This window comes from Halictus rubicundus, chromosome 11 (assembly GCF_050948215.1).
Source record: "Halictus rubicundus isolate RS-2024b chromosome 11, iyHalRubi1_principal, whole genome shotgun sequence".
NCBI lineage: Eukaryota > Metazoa > Arthropoda > Insecta > Hymenoptera > Halictidae > Halictus > Halictus rubicundus.
The window spans coordinates 644814-671914 of record NC_135159.1 but is presented as its reverse complement, the minus strand read 5'-3'; the positions used below and the strand labels follow the sequence as shown (position 1 = coordinate 671914).

General features: G+C 37.9%; 1 long non-coding RNA gene across 1 annotated transcript; it reads left to right on the top strand.

The window, feature by feature from the left end:
• Window positions 1-1066: 1066 nt before the first annotated feature.
• On the top strand, window positions 1067-26315 carry LOC143359303 (uncharacterized). The gene is made up of 2 exons (XR_013083091.1): window positions 1067-1271; window positions 26118-26315. It is a non-coding gene; the product is annotated as an uncharacterized LOC143359303 (long non-coding RNA).
• Window positions 26316-27101: the final 786 nt, after the last annotated feature.

The window sequence follows — 27101 nt, the reverse complement described above, 5'->3', positions numbered from 1 at the left end:
TTAATTTCAAACGATTAAATTTCACGCATAAAATTGCATTTTGAATTACAAATAACATGTATTTCGTATTTCACAATTCCATTTAAATTATATAATCAACACGGATCAGACAGGATGTCAGTATCAATCAGAGTTGGGCAGTATCCGATGAAAAATTTATTTGAACGGCCTTCGGATACAAATTCTCTGTTCTTTTGTTTCTATTCGAAGTCGGATGAATCGCGAGAAGTTATTTGTATCTTTATTCGACGAGCGTCTGGTTTCGAGATTTGTATTCGACGTGCCTCCGGATGATTTTCTGGCTATGTTCAGGATTTATTCGGATGGTCGATTGCAACGCCCCCATTTATTCGACGGATTTATTTGTAGATACTCGGCGTCCGCCGACCATCCGAACGATTTTAGGCGTCGAATAAAAATTAATTTCAGAATGTATTCGAAGGCAGACGTCGCGGCGAAATTTATTCGTAACTTTTATTCGATATCCGAAGCTCGATGTGGCCAGACGATTTATTTGAGGATTTATTCGGGACGAGTATTTGGCAGAGATGAAAATGAAATGTATCTTTTATTCGAAATTGTATTCGATGTTCGGATGGCCGACTTTTTTATCCGACGTTGCCAAGCCATAATACGTAAATACGTACCACGGTACAGTGACTACCATTAATAATCGAACACGTTTTATCGTTTAAACTTTTAACGCTTGTTTACATAAATACATTTTTATTATTTAAACAATTGTTTAAACAAATAAATTTTTGTTATTGAAACAAATGTTTACACCAGTACATTTTTACTAGTTAAACGCTAGCTTACACAAATAAATTTGTATTATTTAAACAATTGTTTAAACAAATAAATTTTTATTATTGAAACAAATGTTTACATCAGTACATTTTTACTAGTTAAACGCTAGCTTACAAAAATAAATTTGTATTATTTAAACAATTGTTTAAACAAATAAATTTTTATTATTGAAACAAATGTTTACATCAGTACATTTTTACTAGTTAAACGCTAGCTTACACCAGTACATTTGTATTATTGAAACAAATGATTAAACCAGTACATTTTTATTACTTAAAATATTGTTTAAACAAACACATTTTTATTACTTAAACAATTTACGTCACGTTTTGCAGTGAGTAAAACTCTTTATAAGAAAAGGAAATGTCATTGGGTTTCACCATTGGTACTCTGCTGGATGTTAAGTTATTAAGACAATTTTATAAAGAACTCTTTAGATTATGTATTATGTATAGGTACACGTACATGTTAGCATCAACACGTGCGAGCCAAGTTAGGGGTCCGAGCGCGCTGACCCGACCCTTAAGCTCGGATGGATTTATGATGGGGTCCCGAGCTACGTGAGGCCCTTAAAGAAGACGAATGAAATAAAACAGAACCATCGATGGACGATGGCAGGCGACCACGTTGGGTCTTTCCGCCGTCAACCGTCGAGGGGTTGTTTAACTGCAACCAGATGAGGGAAAGTCGAGAGAGGCTGAGAGTCTAAACTCCCCTTAATTTTCACTTAGAAAGTGGGGCCCTGTGTCCCAAGGATCTGGCCACGGAGTGGGGAAGGCGAGGGTGCCTTCTGGTATGAGGACTGTGAGGAACCACGCAGCACTTACCCCAGAACCTCGGTAGTAAGAGAATCTCCTGACTCCTCACGAGATTTCGGATATCTTTAACATCAGAAGCGGGATACGTGTGAACGAGTTGTTCACTTAATACTACGCGCGCACACTGATTTTAACCGGTACGCGAAGAATTCTTAAATAGTATTCGCTATGGCTGACCATCCGAATGAAGATACGACTATCGAATACTTGCTAAAGCGCATTCAAAAATTAGAGGAAGAACGCGTCGCGAGTGAAGTAAGTGTGCTAAGTCGACCTCTGCAACATCCGATAGAAGCCATACCGACATTCAGTGGTGAAGAACTTGGTGAAAGTGCGGACACGTGGTGTGATATGGTGGAAGAAATCACGAAGGACCTTACATCGACGCAACGATTGTGTAGTGCAACGCACGCGTTAACGGGTTCGGCCAAAGAATGGTACCGTACGTGGCGGGGAAACCCACGAACATGGACGATTTTTCGCCAAGATTTGTGCTCGATCTATACTACGGAAGACCGTCTTGGTCAGTTATTACGTCGCGCGGTGCTCTATACCAGCGACGATGCCGCTAGTTATTCGGAATACGCCCGTACAAAACTTAAATATTTCGCACAGACGAAAATTTCGTTTACACCGATGGAACTAGTGCGGCTTGTAATCGCGAGTGTTATGGACTCCACTACTCGGCAATCACTGACGAACGCACGATACACAACCACCGCTGATCTGTTAACAGGAATAGCCCTTTACATTAAGCGACGCCGGGACCCGAAGGATCAGGATCATCGTAAAAATCCTTCGAAACGTCCTTACAGCACCTCTCGTCCAGGAAAGCGATGTTTTGTTTGCGATTCGATGGACCATGTGCAAAGCGATTGTCCTAAAAGACAAAAAATTGCGGCCGGCAGTTCTCGACCACCATCGAAGCATACTGCTACCTGCACCTATTGCACAAAACGCGAACATGAGGAAGATACCTGCTGGCTCAAGCAACGGGCCCAACGATTCAATGCAGGTCAATCCCCGACCGAAAATATATCGAAAACGACCTACAGGACCCAAAAGGGAAAACCCGAAGTGAACGCGTGTTATTCGATGCCGCATCAGCCGACACCTGTCATCATCCGAGACTGTGTTGTTCGAAATTGTTTAATCGATTCGGGTGCAACATGTTCGCTCATAAAAGAGTCTATTGCAAAACGAGCGAATTGCAAAATCGAACCAACCACGGTAACTGTACGAGGATTGCGAGACGCTGTGTTCGTGGCCAAGGGAGCGACCACCACGTTAGTGCAGACCGAAGATGTTTCATTGGAAATGGACCTTCTAGTTGTGGCGGACTCGTACATCCCATACGATGTGATCATCGGCAAAAATATTCTATCCCAAGGAGGCTTGCAGATGCTGATCAACGAGGACGGGACTTCAAGACTCGTACGCTGCCCGTCGAAGCTACCACAGGAACCGACGAGCGAGATGCAACCCCTCGCCTGCGTAGCTGTGGACCTTGATGAACCCATAAAGAGTCAACTTAATAGTCTACTCAACCGGTATAGACACATGTCTAACAACGATAATATTATTCATAACAAGGTGAAGACCGCCCGACTCGACATCACTCTGAAAGAAGGTAAAATTGTTAATTACCATCCATATAGGCTGTCATTTAGCGAGCGAGAAAAGGTACGCGTTATAATTAACGACTTATTAGAAGAGGGCATAATACGCGAAAGCACTTCGTCTTTTGCGAGCCCCATTATACTAGTGAAGAAAAAGAACGGTGAGGATCGTTTGTGCGTAGATTATCGCGCTTTAAATCGGATAACCGTAAAAGACCGGTACCCTCTTCCTTTAATCGATGACCAGTTAGATCGGTTAGGAAAAAACAAATATTTCACGGTTCTCGACATGGCATCCGGCTTCCACCAGATTGCCATCGTGGAAGACTCCGTATCCAAGACCGCCTTTGTTACACCTGATGGTCATTTCGAATATCTTCGAATGCCGTTTGGTCTAGCAAACGCTCCCGCCGTCTTTCAACGGGCAATTAATATCGCCTTAGGAAACCTTAAATATGATACTGCTCTAGTGTATCTCGACGATATTTTAATACCATCTATAACAAAGGAAGAAGGATTAGAAAAATTAGACAGGGTTTTGCACGCATTGGACACAGCTGGGTTTTCTTTAAATATTAAAAAATGTAAATTCCTTGAAACGGAAATAGAGTATTTAGGAAGAGTAGTGTCGGCAGAAGGAATTAAACCTGGTAGGGGAAAAGTTAAAGCTCTTGTAGAATCACCAGTACCCGAAAATGTTAAACAGGTGCGACAATTCATGGGTTTAGCTGGGTATTTCCGTAAATTTATACCCGAATTTGCTGTTCGGACAGCGTGTATCACGAAACTCACAAAAAATAACGAGCCCTGGAATTGGGGAAGCGAACATGAAACAGCACGAAAATATGTAATCGACAAGCTTACGTCGGAACCATGCCTGGTAACATTCGATCCTAATAAAGAAACGGAACTACATACAGACGCGAGCGCGATAGGCTATGGAGCAGTTCTGTTTCAGAAATTCGAAAGAGATTTGCGAGTGGTGGCTTACTTTAGTCGCCGAACGACAGTAGAAGAATCGCGTTATCACTCTTACGAATTGGAAACCTTGGCCGTGGTTAATGCGTTGAAATACTTTCGCGTCTACCTTTTAGGTATAGAATTTAAGCTAGTAACCGATTGTAATGCGATAAAGGCGACTAACACCAAACGAGATTTATTACCGCGCATAGCTCGATGGTGGATATACCTGCAGGATTTCAACTATACTATAGAGTATCGTAAAGGGAAACATATAGAATATGCAGATTATTTAAGTCGAAATCCCAGTAAAAATAAAGCCTGCTACGTAAATGTCATTTGTCAAGGATCGTGGTTGGAAATTGCACAAAAGAATGACGAGGAAACCAAGTCGATAATCGAAAGGATTCGTTGTAATGATTCCGTAAGTAGTGACTATACGATAAAAGATAATCTGCTGTGTCGAAAATTGCGTAACGATAACGATAACGAAATCACTCGTTTCTATGTACCGAAAGGAAGTCGTATCGGGTTGTTGCGACTGTATCATGACGAAAATTGTCATATAGGGTTAGATAAAGTTCTTGATCGCATTAATCGTAAATATTGGTTCCCTAGAATGAGGGCGTTCATCAAAAAGTATATCGATCATTGCCTTACCTGCATCGTCGCGAAACGCCAAACAGGACCCAAACAAGGTCTACTCCATTCAATAGAAAAGAAACCAATTCCATTCGATACCATTCATTGCGACTGTGTCGGTCCGTTTGTTAGAACAAAAACAGGCTATCAGCACGTTTTGATTATTTTAGACGCCTTTACTAAATACGTTCAACTTTTGCCGTTGACGTCTTTAACAGGCGAAGAAACTTTACAAGTTTTTAGGGAACGTCTATTATTATTTGGAAGACCACGAACAGTAGTGTTAGATCGCGGTACAAATTTCACATACAAACCGTTGCAGCAGTTTTTTAAAAAACAAAATGTGGAAATACATTATATTGCCACGGGCGCCCCTCGAGCAAATGGACAAGCTGAACGATACGTTGCGACTGTAACCAATCTACTAACCGTAGAAACATTAAAAACTACAGAATGGCCGAGCAAACTTATTAAAATCCAAGAGACATTAAATACCACAGTACAAGCTACGACGGGATTTTCGCCCAGTCGTTTGTTGTTCAGCGTAGAACGAAGTGCAGGTGATGCAACTCAAATAGAGTCCGATTTACCAAATTTAAACGAGAAAATCGACGTTTTCAGTGATAGAGAGATTGCCCATAATAGAATATTAGATAATGCACAAAAACAAAATAAACGATTTAATAGGACAAGAAGAACGAACATTAACTTTAACGAAAAGGACACGGTATTTTTGAAACCCGCAGTAACGCGCCGTGCTAAATTAGATCGAAAATACCTTGGACCTTATACGGTTTCAAAAGTCTTACCTAACGATCGTTATGAAATTGTAGGAAAAACCGGCAGACCCCAAGTAGCGCCAAAAGATAGACTACGATTATGGAAGGGTGAATGGGCTGGTGACGAGATGTCAAGCGACGACGAAGACAAGAATGAACCGTGTTAGCAATGTGACATGTTAAATATGAAATAATGTTTGTTTTACTCCGTTCATAAAAATTATAATTTTGTGATTGTAATGAGAAGGAAAGAGGAAGATAGCCTCTTTTGCAAAATATAATAAAAGAATTGTTGTGGTATGGAAGTTGATTGATATTGATAATACATCCTAAAAACAAAACATTTTGAATATTGTGGCGTGTGGCGCTGTCGAGAAGTATTTTTATAATACTATCCGTTATTGGTGACTGCTAGTCATGAAGACGTGCAACGTCTGTAAAACATTTTGAATATTGTGGCGTGTGGCGCTGTCGAGAAGTATTTTTATAATACTATCTGTTATTGGTGACTGCTAGTCATGAAGACGTGCAACGTCTGTAAAACATTTTGAATATTGTGGCGTGTGGCGCTGTCGAGAAGTATTTTTATAATACTATCTGTTATTGGTGACTGCTAGTCGTGAAAACGTGCAACGTCTGTAACACACTTTGAATATTGTGGCGTGCGGCGCTGTCCAAAAGTATTTCTATAATTGCCTGTTATTGCCTGTTATTGGTAACTGGAGAAACTCTGCTAAAATTACGAAACATTGCTTCCCGAGAGCGTGAAGCAGGTCAGTCTGGCCGTGTTAGCATCAACACGTGCGAGCCAAGTTAGGGGTCCGCGCTGACCCGACCCTTAAGCTCGGATGGATTTATGATGGGGTCCCGAGCTACGTGAGGCCCTTAAAGAAGACGAATGAAATAAAACAGAACCATCGATGGACGATGGCAGGCGACCACGTTGGGTCTTTCCGCCGTCAACCGTCGAGGGGTTGTTTAACTGCAACCAGATGAGGGAAAGTCGAGAGAGGCTGAGAGTCTAAACTCCCCTTAATTTTCACTTAGAAAGTGGGGCCCTGTGTCCCAAGGATCTGGCCACGGAGTGGGGAAGGCGAGGGTGCCTTCTGGTATGAGGACTGTGAGGAACCACGCAGCACTTACCCCAGAACCTCGGTAGTAAGAGAATCTCCTGACTCCTCACGAGATTTCGGATATCTTTAACATACATATGTAGGCATTGCATGCAATGGCATTTTTCTGTCTACGGTTCTGAATTACCGACTCTGTAGAACATGCTCCGGTACTATCGAAATGGAACGGTCAGCTAGTGAAATAAAATTCGTTGATGAACTTCGAAGGAAACGTTTCAATACTGGCACCGTCTAACTTATCGGATTTGTGACGTGTTTAGACTTGTTTTCATCAGCAAACTATTTGCAATCGATTAATAATGTTCCCATGGCAGAATTATGAATTGTAACAAACATTTTATTGTTATTAATAAGTGATGGTGAAACGCTTACATTGTCGTCTCCAGGCGGCACATGACGCGACGCTCCATATGGTCGTCATTCAGTATCAGAGGCAACATTGTAACCAGTAGCGTATTGGCGTTTACCAACTAAATCTAATATTATTTCTTATTAACTTTACCATAATGATATCATTACCAACCGATTGAAAATGTTTTCCTGAACAAAATAAGCCCAAACACGGTACAAATCGAATAATAATATCATCGGATTGTGCTGCCTTTTTCTTGCGCCTTCGGCCACGCGGCCGTGATTGCATGCTGTCCTTTTCTATCTATGTTCGCCGCAGTGGAAGCGGCTACAAATATATGCATATATATGTGCAATCACAGGCGACGATATACATATGTATATGTGTGCAACGACAGACGTCGATCCCTGCCGAATGATTCCGACAGTAGAAGAACGAAACATGTGTTACTTTCTTTTTGGCTGAAGGTGTGCGTTGTTTTCAACAAATGCAATCGCTTCATAGAAGGGAACTTTTTAAAAATTTGCAAAAAAATGTGGATATAGCCCCAAGTGTCCTCTTTACAGACCTGTTTTCTAAAAAAATGAACATTTTAAAATTAACGAAATTAAAATTATCTGAAGCGAATGCTGCATCGCGATACACAGCCTTGGACGGCCGGACACTATGCTGGGTCGAGAAAGGGTCTAGGGGGATAAGACAGGTCTAGCGGCCCCGGCGGGAATTTTATTGGTATTGTGTGGAAAACCATCATTTTAGGTTGAAAAACAATCCCCTAAAATTTTAAGTCGCTAACCCTTCATTTAAGGGTGATATGAGGGTAAACACCCTCAACTTTAACATTTTTTTTTCTCGGTTGTTAATTAAGATATTGAGATGAAATAAAATCGAAAATATTCGAACTTATTTCCTTCATATCATATATTTTTTTCATAATTGTAATTAAATTATTAAAACTAGAAAAAAATTATTTAATTTTTAATTTTTTTTTAGGCGTGGGGGTAGCAAGCAACCCTTCGAGTGACCACTTCCAAAAAATTCAAGAACAATGTTCTGTTACCTATCTAATACGTTCAAAAGTTTCAAGATCGTCGGATTGGTGGAACATAGTTAAATATTGAAAAACAAATGAAATTACGGTATTATAAAGTAGGGATAGTACTATTGGTGGTACATTTGATTAATGATAATATGTATTTATTATTCATTCTAAGATACTCTGGCTACGATTCTCAGCGTGGCACTCTTAAGGCTCGTACAGACCTGAACATTTCGACGAACATTGCGCCGAACATCGCGCCGAACATCGCGCCGAACAGCGTCCGAAACGCAAAATCGCGTCGAAATGAATGTCGACTTTGTTTCGTTCGCTGTTCGGCGCAATGTTCGTCGAAATGTTCAGGTCTGTACGAGGCCTTACACTCATTCGGTTTCTCTGCGACTTCCACTTAAAAGTCCCCAACACTCGCTCGGTCTTCAACCCAAAATCACAAACACCCGCTGCATCGCGCTCGACTGTGAAACAAGCATTAATTATATTTTTATTTAAACTTAGAAGTGGCAGTTCTAAAGTAATTATTAAAAATATATTCGGTCTGCAACATGAACAACAAGTGTCAGGATATTTCCATCAAATAATTAACGCATTTGAAAAGGATGTTTTGGGAAATCACTTCGGAATAAATGCAAAATCCAGAGCCGATCTCATTTTAAATGAAACAGCGTACGCACCAAGGAAACTTTTTGAAATAAAAGATTTTGAATTAGTAGTCATTTTTGATGGAACATATGTTAGACACGAGAAAAGTAAAAATAATGTATATCGAAGGAAATCATATTCTGGACAGAAGAAAACATCATTATGTAAACCGTTTACAATTTGCACAACAAATCGATATATTATTGACACGGCAGGACCATTTAATGGTACCATGAATGATGCGTCAATCATTAAAATCTTATTAGTAGATCCTAACGGAATAAGTTCACTTTTACAACCCAATGATTTTTGCGTTGTGGACCGTGGTTTTCGAGATGTTGTCGAGCATATGAAAAATAGAGGATATAATGTTTTAATGCCAGCTTGTAAAGGAAATCGAGCACAATTGATAACAGCAGAAGCAAATTCATCACGCTTCGTAACAAAAATAAGATGGATTGTTGAAGCTGTCCATGGCGATATTGCACAGAAATATAGTTTGTTACACCACAAAATAGACAATAAACTTCTACCATGTCTTAAATCATTGTGTCGAATAGCATCCTTTCTACACAATGAATTTGGTAAAAGATTAGATACAGATCCAGAAATAGATTTAATTATTGATTATATGAAGAATCAACGGATAAAAACAAACGCTTCAGGAACTAGTAGAAGGAAAAAAATTAAATCGCCGTAGAAAACCATTTACACGAATGACTGCCAACGTTGTAATGGATTTTCCAGAAATGACTGAGAAAGATTTGAAAATCTTATTCACAGGTAACATACTTTCTTGCATATGTATAACATTATCACATATAAAACTATATGCTACTTATGTAATATTATGTACAGGTACCTCAATGAACCCAGGCGGTATGCTATCTAGCGGAGTTAATGAAGAATGATGATATTTTAAATATGGAATATTTAAAGGAAACTAAAAATATTATAAGGGTGAAAGTTCATTCGAGGCATATTAATCGCAAAAGTTATCAATGCTACATTGAATATGTACCACATGCGATTAGTTATACCGGAATTACACGATATACATGCGACTGTGCTAATGGCAACAGAACAGTAGGTTGCTGCTCCCATGTCGCTACCATTATTTACTATTTATCTCATGGGCGATTTAAATCCAAAATTGTAAAACCAGCGGAGATATTAACCAATATATTTGATACGACACATACTGTACCAGTAATTGAGGAAAATAGTGACGAAGATTGAATAAATCTATATTATGATTCCTAAACTTTTCTTTTACACCTACATAATGTCTATTTATATTGCAAATTCGGGAAGACAGGAATAGAATATAATACGATGCGAATAATTGATCAAGGAGGGACATAATCTCCTGATAAGAATTATTAATTAATAATTAGTCGTAAGAAACAGTGCACTACACATTATACTATTATAATGGCGTAATTTCATTAGTTTCTCAATATTTAACTATGTTCCACCAATCCGACGATCTTGAAACTTTTGAACGTATTAGATAGGTAACAGAACATTGTTCTTGAATTTTTTGGAAGTGGTCACTCGAAGGGTTGCTTACCACCTCCCCGGGCCTAAAAAAAAATTAAAAATTAAATAATTTTTTTCTAGTCTTAATAATTTAATTACAATTATGAAAAAAATATATGATATGAAGGAAGTAAGTTCGAATATTTTCGATTCTATTTCATCTCAATATCTTAATTAACAGCCGAGAAAAAAAATGTTAAAGTTGAGGGTGTTTACCCTCATATCACCCTTAAATGAAGGGTTAACGACTTAAAATTTTAGGGGATTGTTTTTCAACCTAAAATGATGGTTTTCCACACAATACCAATAAAATTCCCGCCGGGGCCGCTAGACCTGTCTTATCCCCCTAGACCCTTTCGTGACATTTTACAATAAATGTTGAACCGTAAGAGATATCAGCATGAAATTTGCAGTAAACTTCGTTAAAAAATTATGCCTATCCACTGATAATTGTCGTCATAAATATATATTTTCAGTAATAATTTCTTAATTCATTGTTTCAATGGTTAACTTGTTATTTCTTTAGTACTGTTCCAGATAATTTAAATCGTCGATGTCTTTGATTCTAAATTTCTGCATGTTCTACAGAGTCGGTAATTCAGAACGGTAGACAGAAAAATGCCATTGCATGCAATGCCTATGTACGTATACCTGTACATAATACATAATCTAAAGAGTTCTTTATAAAATTGTCTTAATACCTTAATATCCAGCAGAGTACCGATGGTGAAACCCAATGACATTTCCTTTTATTATAAAGACTTTTACTCATTGCAAAAGGTGACGTAAATTGTTTAAGTAATAAAAATTTGTTTGTTTAAACAATCGTTTAAGTAATAAAAATGTATTGGTTTAAACATTTGTTTCAATAATAAAAATGTATTGGTTTAAACATTTGTTTCAATAATAAAAATTTATTTGTTTAAACAATCGTTTAAGTAATAAAAATGTATCGGTTGAAAGATCTGATTAAATAATAAAAATTCATTTATTAAACAGTCATTTAAATAATAAACATTTACCTATGTAAACATCTGTTTAAATAATACAAATCCATTTGCTTAAACAATCGTTTAAATAATGAACATGTATGTGTTTAAACATTCGTTTAAATAATACAAATTCATTGGTTTAAACAATCGTTTAATTAATAAATAGTGTTTGAATATTAATGGGAGTCACTATACCATAGGACGTACTTGCATATTACAACGTAAGTATTATGACTTAGCAACGTCGCTCGGTCTTTTATCCGAACTTCGAATAGAATTTCGAATAAAAGATACATTTGATTTTCATTTATTCCTCATGCTCGTCTCGAATAAAAAATCGAATAAATCATCTTCCCTACATCGACCATCCGAATAAATCTCAAGACCACGCAAAAATCGTACGTCGAAAATCAAAGATACATTCTGAGTTGCGAGTATCTGCCGAAATTGACCGTCGAATACATGGGGGCGCTGCTAAAAACTATCGAATAAAAATCAAAGATACTTTGCAACTCATCGGCTGTATCTTCGAATACATTCTCTCAAATAAAAAATCTCGCCGCTAGAGGCGTCGAATACGCATAGCCGTTGCTCCGCAATTCGGATGACCCACGGACGACAAATGAAAATCGTGAAAAGTATCCGACGGATAAACTGTGCTGAATATGTATCCGAGAGAAACGAGTTCGAATAAAAAATAGATTTCATTTATTTGTATTCGAAATTTTAAAATAAATTTTTGCCCAACTCTGCTGTGTAAACACCCGGTATGGCTACGTATGACGTTCTGCAGCGTGTGGCGTCACTGCGCGCATGCGCTGTGCATTGGGACACACTGGGGGCAGAGTGTTACTGTTCTCTCGTGGGGCAGAGTGTATACGTTCGTACAGAATCGTGTTTATCCACTACTAATTACTCAGAAGACTTTCTTCCTATCAGATTTCCACAGTTTCTAAGATTTCTCAATGTTTCACAATACGTTACTCGAAGGAAGATAAGATTGATATGATTTTCATTTATGGAGAAAGTCGACAGTGTTTAAGAGAATCCGTGCAGTTGTACAAGGACCGATTTCCTAATCGTAATTGTCCATCAGTTTCCGTTTACTCCAATTTGATAAATAAATTCCGTGAAACTGGTAGTGTCGAAAATAAAAAACGTACAAAGGTGAGGACTGTAAGGAATGAAGCAAACACAATTAATGTTCTGGCAGCAGTGAATACAAACCCTCATGCTAGTACGAGGCAAATCGCACGAGGAAGTGGCATTAGTCAAAAATGTGTAGTGCAAATACTCCAGGAACACAATTTTCACCCCTTTCACCTATCAATTCATCAAGAACTTCATGGTAGAGACTTTGTAAATCGTGTAAACTTTTGCCAGTGGGGATTGAGACAATTGATAAACGATAGAGCATTTTTTAATCAAGTATTATTTACCGATGAAGCTTATTTTACAAATCACGGGCAAATAAATTTAAAAAACCTGCATTATTGGTCATGAAGTGTCTATGGGTTCGCGTGTTCGGAATGAAATGATTGGTACAAGTTTTAGGTATAGCGTGTACTTTATTACTTGAGACTTTTCTACGACGCGTCGCGGAAGCTTTTACTCGAACGACTGTTGTCAAGTGTCTCCGCTGTCTCTTCTCTGCGGTCTTACGGAGGCTTTTTACCTATTCCCCGAATCGTCCTGATTGGCCGGGGCTGAATTAGCCTTTTTGGCCAATCAGGCACTTCTTCGGGGACTCCTGCGCCCTTGACGCGCTTTCCCTAAACGCGGGGGCGGTGTCGTAAATTTGGTGATGCAGCGGGATTTCCTACGGGCCCGCGGTGCATGACGTGGCCGGCCGGCGCCTACCTGCCTAGCTTCCGGGTCCCATCGGAAAACCCGAGGTTTATGGTACCCGCACGAGCTGTTGAGACCGAAGGCAAAAATCTAATGGCCAAAACGTGCCATAACAAAAGATGCTAAAACGAGTAACGGCTTTCTCAAAAACAGCTGTGGGGCAACGGGTTCCATAAACTCGCTCGACCATTTGCACGCCAAATGTTGACAATTGTACGTGCCGATGGCCGCTACAGTCATCTGAAAATCCGCGGTGGTTACGGACAGTCGACAAACAAAGACCATGGTCCGTCAATGTTTGGTGCGGAATTTTAGATAACCAAATAATTGGCCTCACTTTATTACCGGAACATTAAATGCAGAAAAATACATTGCATTTTTACGAGAATCGTTACCAATTCTCCTGGAAAACACACCCTTGAACATTCGTGAAAATATGTGGTGAAGGAACAGGGTTATATAAGGCGGGTGCCTTAGAATAAGTGTTCAAATCAGGTGTACGTGACTGAGTCGTTTATTTATAAATAGAGTTATGTCGCGAGAGCGTCCGGGGTGGTTCAGCTAAAACCGGCGATTCACTTCGACTCGCGGCTGAACTGTTATTGCGACTTAGCAACGACCGGACTAGACTCTAAGTGACTCGGCGGATAAGCGGCTGTGTCTAGACTTCGTGACCGCACCTCGTCGGTAGTCTCTGCCTTATATTATCGAAAATGCTTGTCGGCTGATTGGTGGAAGTCCTTGCGAGGAACTTCCACCAATCCGTGCATTTTGCATAACACGCCCACGTTCCACGCCTCTCGTGCGTGAGAAGGGTGAGCGTGTCGTGCTGTTAAAAATCTAATTTTGGTGATGCAGCGGGGTGTCTTCCGGGCCCCGTGCTAAGTGCGGTACGTGACTGCTGGCTTACGTCAACGGGCCCAGCTTTCCCGGGTGATAGAAACCAGGCACACGTCGCTGGGACACTCTAGGCTGGAGACCTTTAGACTACCCAAAATTTATGGCGTCCACTTGCGCTATTGAGTTCGTCGCTAGGAACTACAAGGACACATCTGTCCGCTAAGTGGCCAAAAACGTTAAAGACGTTTTCTCACAAATAGCGTCTTATGCTGTGCAAACCATAAATCTTTCTTGGTGCTGGTGCGCTGAAGATTTCTCTTCCGGCGCCCCGCTAGCCGCTACAGTGGTATCAACATGACGGATGTCCGGCCCATTCTTCCCGTGTCGTAATGTTATGCGAGACTACCAGACTTATCTATTCTCTATAGATAAGTCAGACAAATAGATGAGTCAGAACTCACGGGCTTTCTCATCTACTAGACTAAGGCAAATTACTCACCGGTACTGAGATTTCAGATTAAAGTCCAACCCTGCGAAAATTCCGACCCCCACGTCATTCCCTATCTCTAAGTGCTAGTGTCATCCATCCCCACCAAACTTCCATAGTTGTACCCTTATATAAGGCCCTGCGAAAGGGCGCGGACAGACACACACACAGAGAAGAAGTTACACGTAACCCGTCAGTCGACTCGTTTGTTACAAAGTTATTCGTCGTGTACAAAATCGCTTTGTATTCTTGCTTGGCGACCTATTCCCAAATAAACCTAAGTTGTGCTAGAAGAGTTTGGAGTTTATTCGAGGATACTCTTCATCTACCCCTTCCTGCGGCATAACAGTAACACAATTCTTAAATAACAAGTTTCCAAATCGTTGGATTGGACGTAACGGACCCGTATTATGGCCAGCTAGCTCACCAGACCTTACACTCCTTGATTTTTATCTATGGGGAAAACTGAAAGACGATGTTTATAGTGAACCACCAACGACTATAGACGACATGAACGAAAGAATCGTCCAGGCTTGTGCGTCGATTTCCTCAGAAATGAATTACACAGCAGTACGTTCTGCAACTTCACGGCTGAATGAATGTATAGCAGCTCAAGAAAATATTTTTGAACATTTGGCGTAACAGAAATACATCAAATGAATCTTACACGTTGAATTTTATTTATACCATTTTTCTAGGTTGAAGGTCATTTGAAGGTCATATTGTGTTACATGCACGAATTCGTTATTTTGTCAGCTACAACATTACGTTAACGAAAATATATCATTCCATTTAAAAAAACATCGATAACCTTGAAATCTCATAAAAATGACCTTGAAATTTTTTTCCCTTACACCGTTATATGTGGCCCTTCAAACAGTGTAACTTTGTCCTACGAAGTTTTTTTGTACAACGAAAAGTAACGGAGATATTTAGGTGTCCTGCTTTATCGAATTCACCCTGTATATGTAGTTTTTGAGGAAAATGTGGGAGGGAATGGAAAAGGTTTCCTGTGGAAAGGGATCACGTGAAAGAGACAAAGTCTAAAGGGTTTGTTTGGTCGTAATGATTCAAGTGCTCTGGCTGACGTGCCTATTGTATGATTATCGTGTTGCGTTGGCGTTTACCTAAGGCCTAGGGTTATCGTGTATACAACAACATTTTGTATACCAAGCCACATGAAAAAGAATGAAAAACATGAACAACTGTGTGAAACTAATTAACTAGTGGTGTGTTTCTTTTTTTAAATAAAATGATAGTTTTTATATTATTGTGAATTATTCTAAATTTCTACGAATTATTTTAATACAGTATATGTCGAACTGTCATGCCGCATCATCCTCCAACCTTATCTTCGCCCTTTCTGCCCGGTTGAGTCACCTATTTGACTGGACTAGGAACGGCGGAGTTACGTGTCCAGTGACACATACTAGGATTCCAAAGGTCTTTGAAAAAGGACCATATAAGGAGCCTTCTCATCAAACGACGATCACTTCCGAGTTAACACTTCTATTGCACGGACGCATAATTTCTGTAAGCGCGAGTTTCTTGTAAGCAATCTGTTGGCGTGTGTGTGGCCTACTCAATAAAAACTTCAGGTTATCAAGAAGACAAGGACTATTTCTCGAGAGAATCCCATCCTTCTTTCTTCAAGGCATAACAGAACCTCGGTGTCACCTAATGCATGATAAAATATCGGTATGTAATTCAGAATTTTGTATTTTGTATTTTAACCTTTAAAAAATATAAAGTTCATATATTAGTTCAGAAAAGAAACACTGCCTCTGTTGCACACTGCTCTGTACAACAGATATGTCATTACGTTTGTCGTTTTTAGTTATGTCATTCTTAGAACTATGCACGACAACATTTCGTGGAAAAACACCTCTTACACGATTTTATATAATGTCATAGTTCTTAATATACGTCTATTTATGCGTTAAGAATGTGTGTGGGCATTGCAAACCATTTTTATTTACGAAATAACAATTTGAAAAATATTTTTAAAAGCTTGTAATTACAAACTTAAAGAAAAACTCTATCTAACTCTATCTAAGACAAGATTAATCGAGATTATATTGTACATAATATGAAATATAATATAGGAGACGGCGAAGCATTCAAACACGTCACTGTTTATATTCCAACGAACGACCAGGATGTATGGAAGACACGCGAGTAAATACATACATAAGCACATGTGTGCCTTCCGTTATACCTTCTAGCAGTACTCGTTTCATCCTTCAAAGCGGACACCGTCTCGTACTTTATTCTTCAAAGGCTTCGATCAACTATGGAAATTTGTAACTGCTACTCGAACCCAACTACGGCAGACGATCGCGCGATTTGAAAGCACGGATTTTATTGAATTCTGTTTCGCCTACATTTATTGATCTTTTATGAAACGATCGGTGACATTTCCTTTGAAGAGATTTACATATTTATAAGGATGTATCTACTAGATACATCTTAATTTTAGCGCTTGAGTCACAGAATACCAACGCATAGAATACTATGCACACGATGCTTGAGATTTTATTCTTATCGAGATATGTCAACTGATGTGACAATAGGAGATGGAGATTATTATCATTTTAGCAATTTCGACTTAATTCAGAGTGCAAACTCTTCAAGTTTACAACTCGATTTTTACGAAAATTGTCATCACGACTTCACAAGTAAATATTTATTCTCCTAAATATGTGTTACCGACACATTTTGCTAGAATTACATTATTATAAAAATAAATGAGTGTACATATGTAGGGTAAATTCTTTGTGAGTTAAAACCAGATATGTACCGGGAATTATAAAAGTGATCTTACAATTAGTCAAAAATCTAAAAAAATTGAACTTCTTCACTTATTCTGTATTATAACGATTGATTTTACTATATTATGGAAAACGAATTTTACTATGATCATAAATTGTATTGTATTTGAAGTTAGCTATCATCGGATTCAACCACTTGCATGTTACGTTTACTTTGATAGTGGTCTAACTGTGAGTAATTTGTTTTCTACTCGTATACATATGTCGTATCATTTGCGAAGAGAAACATTATTATTTTTCTATTGTGTCATCAAATAGCGGTTCAGATAAGTAAATTTTATGTTTAAGAATTCGTAATTTCATTAATTAGGTAAATGATAATTTATAATAATATAATATTGGTTTTGGGAAGCAAGGTATTTATTTAGAAAGAATAAAACACAGATATGATTTTGTACGATATTTGATCGATGTTTCCTCTACTAAGGCTATATAGGCTTAGACTGACTGACTTCGGCAGCTCGTCGATACGTTTTGAGAACGATAAACATCTGAATGGGACACGTCGGCGGACCAAAAGAAGCGCGGCTCTGTCTTTGATTCGATACCTAAAGATACCGCGAGATACAATGTAGCGAGATACATATACAACAGTTCCTGGAACCGTATTATATATAATTTCTGTACATATATCTATATATAATAATAACATATGCAATTTTGGTTGCTGAACCAGTTGATAAGTTGATAACACAACATTCTACGGTTTGGATCATTCGCCTAAGAAGGGAAGACCATAAATATATGTGCAAACATACAATTATTTCCATTGTATTCCAGTATCAGGCCAATCACAAAGAAAAATACAAAGATATGATGAATTTATTGCCATACATCCCGCGGATTTATCAAGATCATTTTAGTACAAATAAAACAAACGGAACTGAATATCAAACAGAAGTTGAATCTTTCGTTATCGACGAAGAAAATTAATATTTTCAGATTAATTAAAATTAATTATGTTTCTAATTCGTTTTTCTCGACCATACATTCGGGGAAATCGTACCTTTTTTTAAATAAAAATTCTACAAGGTAATAGATAAAATGATAGTCGCGGATACCATAACGAGGAATACATCTATCACATATGTACATCTCCACAATCTTTCTATGTATGTTTTGCTTATGAACGCCATCTTCAGAATCGACGAAACATAAGAAATTAAAATAAAACGGTAGATGTGGGGATATATGTATACCCAGTGTAGAATAGGTATGATTTCTTCTGTTCGGCTCAACACAAAATTATGAAAAATTCATGAACATTCTATCTAATAACACACACAACAGTAAATTATTTCAGAATTTTTTTGCAAAATCGATTTTCAAAAAAATCCGGAAGCATAAAATTGACGATTTTATATGGAGGTTTTCAGAATCCCATGTTTATATTATCATGTTAGTTGTGCCTCACCGTGATTATTAATGTGTTATTTTGAGATTTTTCGGATTTTGCGAACATGTTTAAAAAGCTTGAATATCTCAAACAATTCGAAGAAAATGCATATTTCGTATTGAAGTATTGAAGATACCAGTTTTATAAAAATTCAGTAATGAGATATTGTTGAAACCATTGTTACTAATATTTTCAGAATTTTTTATACACTGCATCATTGTTTAAAAAAATCAAAATCAATTTTTTCGATGCCTCTTTACCTTGTTGTAGGTGTATTATGTAATATTAAACATGTTCATATTTAGAAAAATAATGTACAAAATTAAAAATGCAATATAAAATATTTTATTTGCGTTATATTTCTATGTATGAGAATAACTCAGAAGAGTTTCGGTTGACGCAGGCGACATGCGTCGTGTGATTCGGCCGTAAGCAGATCGTATGCCGCATACACACGAGTCTTTTTCCAGTAATTCTGGAGTTCATCATATTTTCTTTTACATTAAAAGTGATAAACATGGTGCTAATTGTGCCTTGTGTTACTTGGCTTTCCATAATGAAGGCAGCCGAAATGCCCAACTCACATGGGCTAAAAAGAAGCATTTCACCGGATCTATCCGATAAGGAAAATGAGCCCTCAGATCATCACCTCAGGCCAAGACTGCAAAAGGCCCCTAAGCTACACTCACTACAGCTGGACAGACTTTACAAACAATTTCTAAAGGAAAACAACGTCGACATCACCAAAAATAAGGTTAGCTCTAACCTCCAAGTTGCCAGAAAAATCGATAAGCAGCCGCCACCTGTGGGCAACCCGGCAACTTCGGATAACACCGGCTAGGCTACTATACCGACCACAGATTGGGAAATCCCAAATTAACCTGCAAAAGAGCCATCGCATTCTCCTCGTCACATGAGGACAACTCAGCAAACACAAGTAACCGTTTCTAGCCCCTCCATCCCAACGAGGATATGGACACAGACGAAAGCCTAGCTACGCCGGGTGATTTAAACCGCAAAGCACAAAATAAAAAATTAAACCACTACCGATCTACACCACCAATTCAGACCCGAGCACCTTCATTAATACAGTAGAAAATTAATACATCCCATATGCATCCTACACTATTAAAGAAGTCTAAAGATTTACTCAGACTCTCCCGACCATCATCACACCGTCTCCAGCTACCTAACAAAGTTGAAAGTCCAATACTATACGTTCACACCAAAGAATTTAAGACCCAAAACACTGCTCATCAAAGGGATAAAAAGCAACTTCTCTGAAGATGACATCAAACAGGCGTTACCTGAACTTCAAATACAGAACGTAAACATCATGAAACTAACCAAGTTCAAATTTGACAAACAATAACCTGACAGATTTCACCACCTTATACAAATTTCACCGGACAGCAACACTAAAGAGCTCTTCAAAGTCAAAATATTAGCACACCAAAGAATCAGATGAGAACACTTAAGGAAACCGCCCATATTCCAATGCAGAAACTGCCAGAGACTCAGTCATTTAAGCAGCAACGCACAAACTCGCGAAGATGAGAAATGCAGCGTACCCTTTTAAGATGATATATTTGTCCTAACATGCGCAAACTACAACCAAATTGGGCATCCGCCTCTTACAAAAGCTGCCATTTTATTAATTTTGCTTTGTAACAAAAGAAGGAACAGAAAACAAACCACCGCAACAATACCGTAAAAAAATCTCAACTCTGGTCTCCGTACTCAGGACCAACACTTCCTTCGCCCAGGCGCACAGTGACGAATGGCCTTTTTAGCTGGACAAAATTAACTTTCAAATAAACAAAAACTAACTGTGCTAATATAATCTAAAATAACCATGTATTAAAACACTTGAATATCAAAACTTAAAATTCTTTTGTTGTATGTTTACAGAGTGTGTAAACTTCACCTAAAAGACGAACACCTAACCTATGTATAAATGAATGGGCACATTTCCATATGCGCTAGAAATATGTTAAAATATACTAAGGAGTGTTTAAATTTCCTATATATGATGGATATAACATCTCAAAGCATGTATTTTCACTTTAGTAATTCCAAATTATCGATAACATTCCTCTATTTTTGTAAATTATGTAAGTGTCAAAGACAGTACTTATTTTTCCACAGAAACGCCCATGTTACTACTCTTCGTTAATGAATTAGTATATGGTTCACGTCGGTCCACGCAATGATTTTTACATATAATAAAGTAGAGATTCTCTACTTTATTTTAATACCAAAATTGGCTTGCAGAACGTTGCAGAACTATACTAATTTTTACAATGAAGTTACGTCGTTTTACGTACACGCTCGTGGCAATCATAGCTCGGGCCGGGCGTTTCGAACGCAGCTGATGCCGATTGCCGTCGCCACTTATTGTTAGCGGTTTGTTTAGTCTCATTCATTGTATATTGAAGGAATAAACAATGATAAGATCCCCGAGTTTTCCTCTGAACTTTCTTCGTATGAAAATTCGTTTCTTCAAATACGTTTAGATATATTCTATTTACATTTGTTTATAAGTTATTAGTTTTAGTTATTAGTGTATAAGTTATTTGTTTTTAGCAACCGAACGTTTCTATTTAAGACTTTGATTTTGATCTCTGTTATTTCTTTTGTTTTATTTATATTTTCATGTTATTATATTTTTATTAAAATAATAAACAATAATATGAAGTAGAATTGTTATTTATAAATTGAAACCTTATACTAAACCAAAGAATAATTCTTTCCCGTTAGAATGTCTAAATCTCCAAAAAGTAACATTTACAATAATTTTCTAAAGTTATATTCTTTTTGACCATACTTAAAAATGACGTCTTCTTTGACAATATCTACTACTTGTTAAATCATTGTGTTACATAGATCCATTACTAACTTTGTTGTATTTTATATTTAATTACAAATCATTTAAAATATATTATTTAATTAACAAAAACTAACTAAATATTGTAAAAAATTAATAATTATTCATATTTTATGCAACTGTAAACATATTAATCGATAAATATAGAAAAATAGGCGATTTAGAATTTTGTCCAGCTTAAAAGGCTATTCGTCACACTGTGAGGCGGTCAGAAACTCAAGACCACCTCCACGTGATGATCATCCACCCGCACATTTAATAACTCCAGGACCACCCAGAAATACAACACTCACCGACCACCTTCTTTTTCCGTGAAAAATGCATTACGCATACCCCGACTACCTGGAGGAAGCCCAGAGTTGTGAAGAATTACAATTGAATTACTCCAGGAATTATGATTACAAAGTAATTAAATTACACCGTAATTAAATCATATTATAATTCATTATTCAGATCTTCATTCAATTAAATTACAATGTAATTCGTAATTGCAATGGAGTACAATTACAAAATACTTTGTAATTAAACTACATCAATTACGAATTACGACGTAATTAAATAAAAAATTAAAGAATAATAAAGTATAAGTAATTGAAGGGTCTATGAGTCGCGTGTTCGTAATGAATGATACAAGTTTTCGGTTCAGAATGTACTTTATTACTTGAGAGTTTTCTACGACGCGTCGCGGAAGCTTTTACTCGAACGACTGTGTCTAGTGTCTCGCTGTCTCTCCTCCGGTCTTACGGAGGCTTTTTACCTATTCCCCGAATCGTCCTGATTGGCCGGGGCTGAATTAGCCTTTTTGGCCAATCAGGCACTTCTTCGGGGACTCCTGCGCCCTTGACGCGCTTTCCCTAAACGCGGGGGCGATGTCGTAAATTTGGTGATGCAGCGGGATTTCCTACGGGCCCGCGGTGCATGACCAGGCCGGCTGGCGCCTACCTGCCTAGCTTCCGGGTCCCATCGGAAAAACCCGAGGTTTATGGTACCCGCACGAGCTGTTGAGGCCGAAGGCAAAAATCTAATGGCCAAAACGTGCCATGACAAAAGCTGTTAAAACGAGTAACGGCTTTCTCAAAATCAGCTGTGGGGCAACGGGTTCCATAAACTCGCTCGACCATTTGCACGCCAAATGTTGACAATTGTACGCGCCGATGGCCGCTACAGTAATTAATAGGTAATTAGAGGTTGGAAAATTCATTTGAAGGTTTCACACAGAAGAAATTTATTATTTATAAATTTATAATATCTGAAGAGAAATAACTTCTGCGTTACAAATTTTTTAAATTTCAAACATAAACATAAAAAGCAGAAAAAGAAAACATGTCTCTACATTACCTAGGTTACGATATACAAGGGCGTTCGCGATAATTAGTACCACCGTTTTTTTCGTAAAAGATAAACATTAGAAAAAAACCGAAGAGGAGGTAGTTGCAGTATATTTTACTAGCAATATGATAGCGTATCTCAATTTTTTGTATTTTTAATATTTTTCTAGAAATAAAGATGATCTTTATTTTTTTTTAATGGAATGCTACATATTTATTTACGTCAAATGAAAACGGACATTGAGACGAGTTCAACCATGTAGTATACTATGATCCAGAGGGACAAAAATTTATCTAAAATTTTCGACTAAAAAATAACCGAAAAATATCTTTCTATTCGTACTCATTTTTCTCAGATACATATTCATCACAGTTTATCCGTAAGATACATTTCACGATTTTCATTCGTCATCCGTGGTTTATCGAATCTCGAAGTAACGGCGTATGCGTATTCAACGTCTCTAGCGGTGAGAATTTATTTGAGAGGCGTTATTCGTAAGATACAGCTGATGATTTTCAAAGTATTTTTGACGATTATTCGAGAGTCCAAGGCAACGCCACCATTTATTCGACGGTGAAGCCTGACAGATACTCGCTACGGAAATGTATCTTTGATTTTCGACGTATGATTTTCCGCGTAACTTTGAGGTTTATTCGAAGCTCGATGTAGGGAAAATGATTCAATCAATTTTTTTATTCGTGACGAGTATTTGGGATAGATAAAAATCACATGTATCTTTTATTCGTATTCTTATTTGATTCTCGAATAACCGACCTCTTAATGCGACGTTGCCAAGTCGTAATACTTACGTCGTGATATGCAAGTACGTACTATGGTATAGTGACTCCAATTAATATTCGAACACTTTTTATTAATTAAACGATTGTTTAAACAAATGAATTTTTATTACTTAAACGATTGTTTAAACCAATACATTTTTATTACTTAAATAATTTACGCCACGTTTTGTAAAATGTCACAAAATTTCTCGACCCGGCACAGTGTCCGGCGTCCAAGGCTGTATATCGCGATGCAGCGTTCGCTTCAGATAATTTCAATTTCGTCAAGTTTAAAATGTTCATCTTTTTAAAAAACAGGTCTGAAAGAGGACACTTGGGGCTATATCCTTATTTTTTGCGAATTTTTGAAAAGTTCCCTTCTATGAAAAGATTGCATTTGTTGAAAACAACGCACACCTTCAGCCAAAAAGAAAGTAACACATGTTTCGTTCTTCTACTCTCGGAATCATTCGGCTGGGATCGACGTCTGTCGTTGCACACAAATACATATGTATATCGTCGGCTGTGATTGCACATATATATGCATATATTTGTAGCCGCTTCGACTGCGGCGAACGTAGATAGAAAAGGACAGCATTCAAACACGCCCGCGTGACCGAAGGCGCAAGAAAAAGGTAGCACAACCCGATGATATTATTATCCGACTTGTACCGTGTTTGGGCTTATTTTGTTCCGGGAAACATTTTCAATCGGTAGGTAATGATATGATTATGGTAACGTTAATAAGAAATAATATTAGATTCTGTTGGTAAACGCCAATACGCTACTCGTTACAATGTTGCCTCTGATAGTGAATCACGACCATATGGAGCATCGCGCCCTGTGCCACCTGGAGACAACAATGTAACCATTTCATCATCACTTATTAATAACAATAAAATGTTTGTCACAATTCATAATTCTGCCATGGAAACATTATTAATCGATTGCAAATAGTTTGCTGATGAAAACCAGTCTAAACACGCCACAAATCAGGGCCCGCCCTAGCGGTTACGACGCCCCGGGCGAAAAAAGAAATTGCTGCCCCTTTTTAAGCACTAAGCACCGCGCTGAACAAAATGACCTTTTTTTTTAGCTAAATTGTCTGGCAAGGGTAGTCGGAAATTTTCTATTAACTGAATATTTAAAACATCACTATTTTTCTCACACTTACAGCCAAAGCCAAAATCGCGCCCCTACATTTTGGCGCCCCAGGCATATGCCCGGGTTGTCCCCCCCCCCTACAGCGGGCCCTGCACAAATCCGGTAAGTCAGACGGTGCCACTAATGAAACGAAGTTCTTCGAAGTTCATCAACTATTTCACTAGCTGCCCGTTCCATTACGATAGAGTCTGCTACCGTACCAGAGCATGTTCTAAAGAGCAGAGTTGGGCAATATCCGATGAAAAAATTATTTGAACGGCTTTCGGATACAAATTCTCTGTTCTTTTGTTTCTATTCGAAGTCGGATGGATCGCGACAACTTATTTGTATCTTTATTCGTCGAGCGTGTCTGGTTTCGAGATTTGTATTCGACGTGCCTCCGGATGATTTTCTGGCTATCTTCAGGATTTATTCGGATGGTCGTATACAACGCCCCCATTTATTCGACGGATTTATTTGTAGATACTCGGCGTCGCCGACTATCCGAACGATTTTAGGCGTCGAATAAAAATAAATTTCACAATGTATTCGAAGGCAGATGTCGCGGCGAAATTTATTCGTAACTTTTATTCGATATTCGAAGCTCGATTTGGCCAGGCGATTTATTTGAGGATTTATTCGGGACGAGTATTTGGCAGAGATGAAAATGAAATGTATCTTTTATTCGAAATTGTATTCGATGTTCGGATGGCCGACTTTTTTATCCGACGTTGCCGAGCCATAATACGTAAATACGTACCACGGTACAGTGACTACCATTAATAATCGAACACTTTTTATCGTTTAAACTTTAAACGCTTGTTTACATAAATAAATTTTTATTATTTAAACAGTTGTTTAAACAAATAAATTTTTGTTATTGAAACAAATGTTTACACCAGTACATTTTTACGAGTTAAACGCAAGTTTACACAAATAAATTTCTATTATTTAAACGATTGTTTAAACAAATAAATTTTTATTATTAAAACAAATGTTTGAACCAGTACATTTGTATTATTGAAACAAATGTCTAAACCAGTACATTTTTATTACTTAAAAGATTGTTTAAACAAACACATTTTTATTACTTAAACAATTTAGGTCATGTTTTGCAGTGAGTAAAAGTCTTTATAAGAAAAGGAAATGTCATTGGGTTTCACCATCGGTACTCTGCTGAATATTAAGTCATTAAGACAATTTTATAAAGAACTCGTCACATTATGTATAGATACACGTACATAGGCATTGCATGCAATGGCATTTTTCTGTCTACGGTTCTGAATTACCGACTCTGTAGAACATGCTCTGGTACGGCAGCGGACTCTATCGAAATGGAACGGTCAGCTAGTGAAATAAAATTCGTTGATAAACTTCGAAGGAAACGTTTCAATACTGGCACCGTCTAACTTATCAGATTTGTGACGTGTTTAGACTTGTTTTCATCAGCAAACTATTTGCAATCGATTAATAATGTTTCCATGGCAGAATTATGAATTGTGACAAACATTTTATTGTTATTAATAAGTGATGATGAAATGGTTACATTGTTGTCTCCAGGTGGCACACGACGCGACACTCCATATGGTCCTGATTCACTACCAGAGGCAACATTGTAACGAGTAGCGTATTGGCGTGTACCAACTAAATCTAATATTATTTCTTATTAACGTTACCATAATGATATCATCACCTACCGATTGAAAATGTTTTCCTGAACAAAATAAGGCCAAGCACGGTACAAATCGGATAATAATATCATCGAGTTGTACTGCCTTTTTCTTGCGCCTTCGGTCACGCGGGCGTGTTTGAATGCTGTCCTTTTCTATCTACGTTCGCCGCAGTCGTAACGGCTACAAATATATGCATATATATGTCCAATCACAGGCGACGATATACATATGTATATGTGTGCAACGACAGACGTCGATCCCTGCCGAATGATTCCGAGAGTAGAAGAACGAAACATGTGTACTTTCTTTTTGGCCGAAGGTGTGCGTTGTTTTCAACAAATGCAATCTTTTCATAGAAGGGAACTTTTTAAAAATTTGCAAAAAAATGAGGATATAGCCCCAAGTGTCCTCTTTACAGACCTGTTTTTTAAAAAGATGAACATTTTAAAATTAACGAAATTAAAATTATCTGAAGCGAATGCTGCATCGCGATACACAGCCTTGGACGGCCGGACACTGTGCTGGGTCGAGAAATTTCGTGA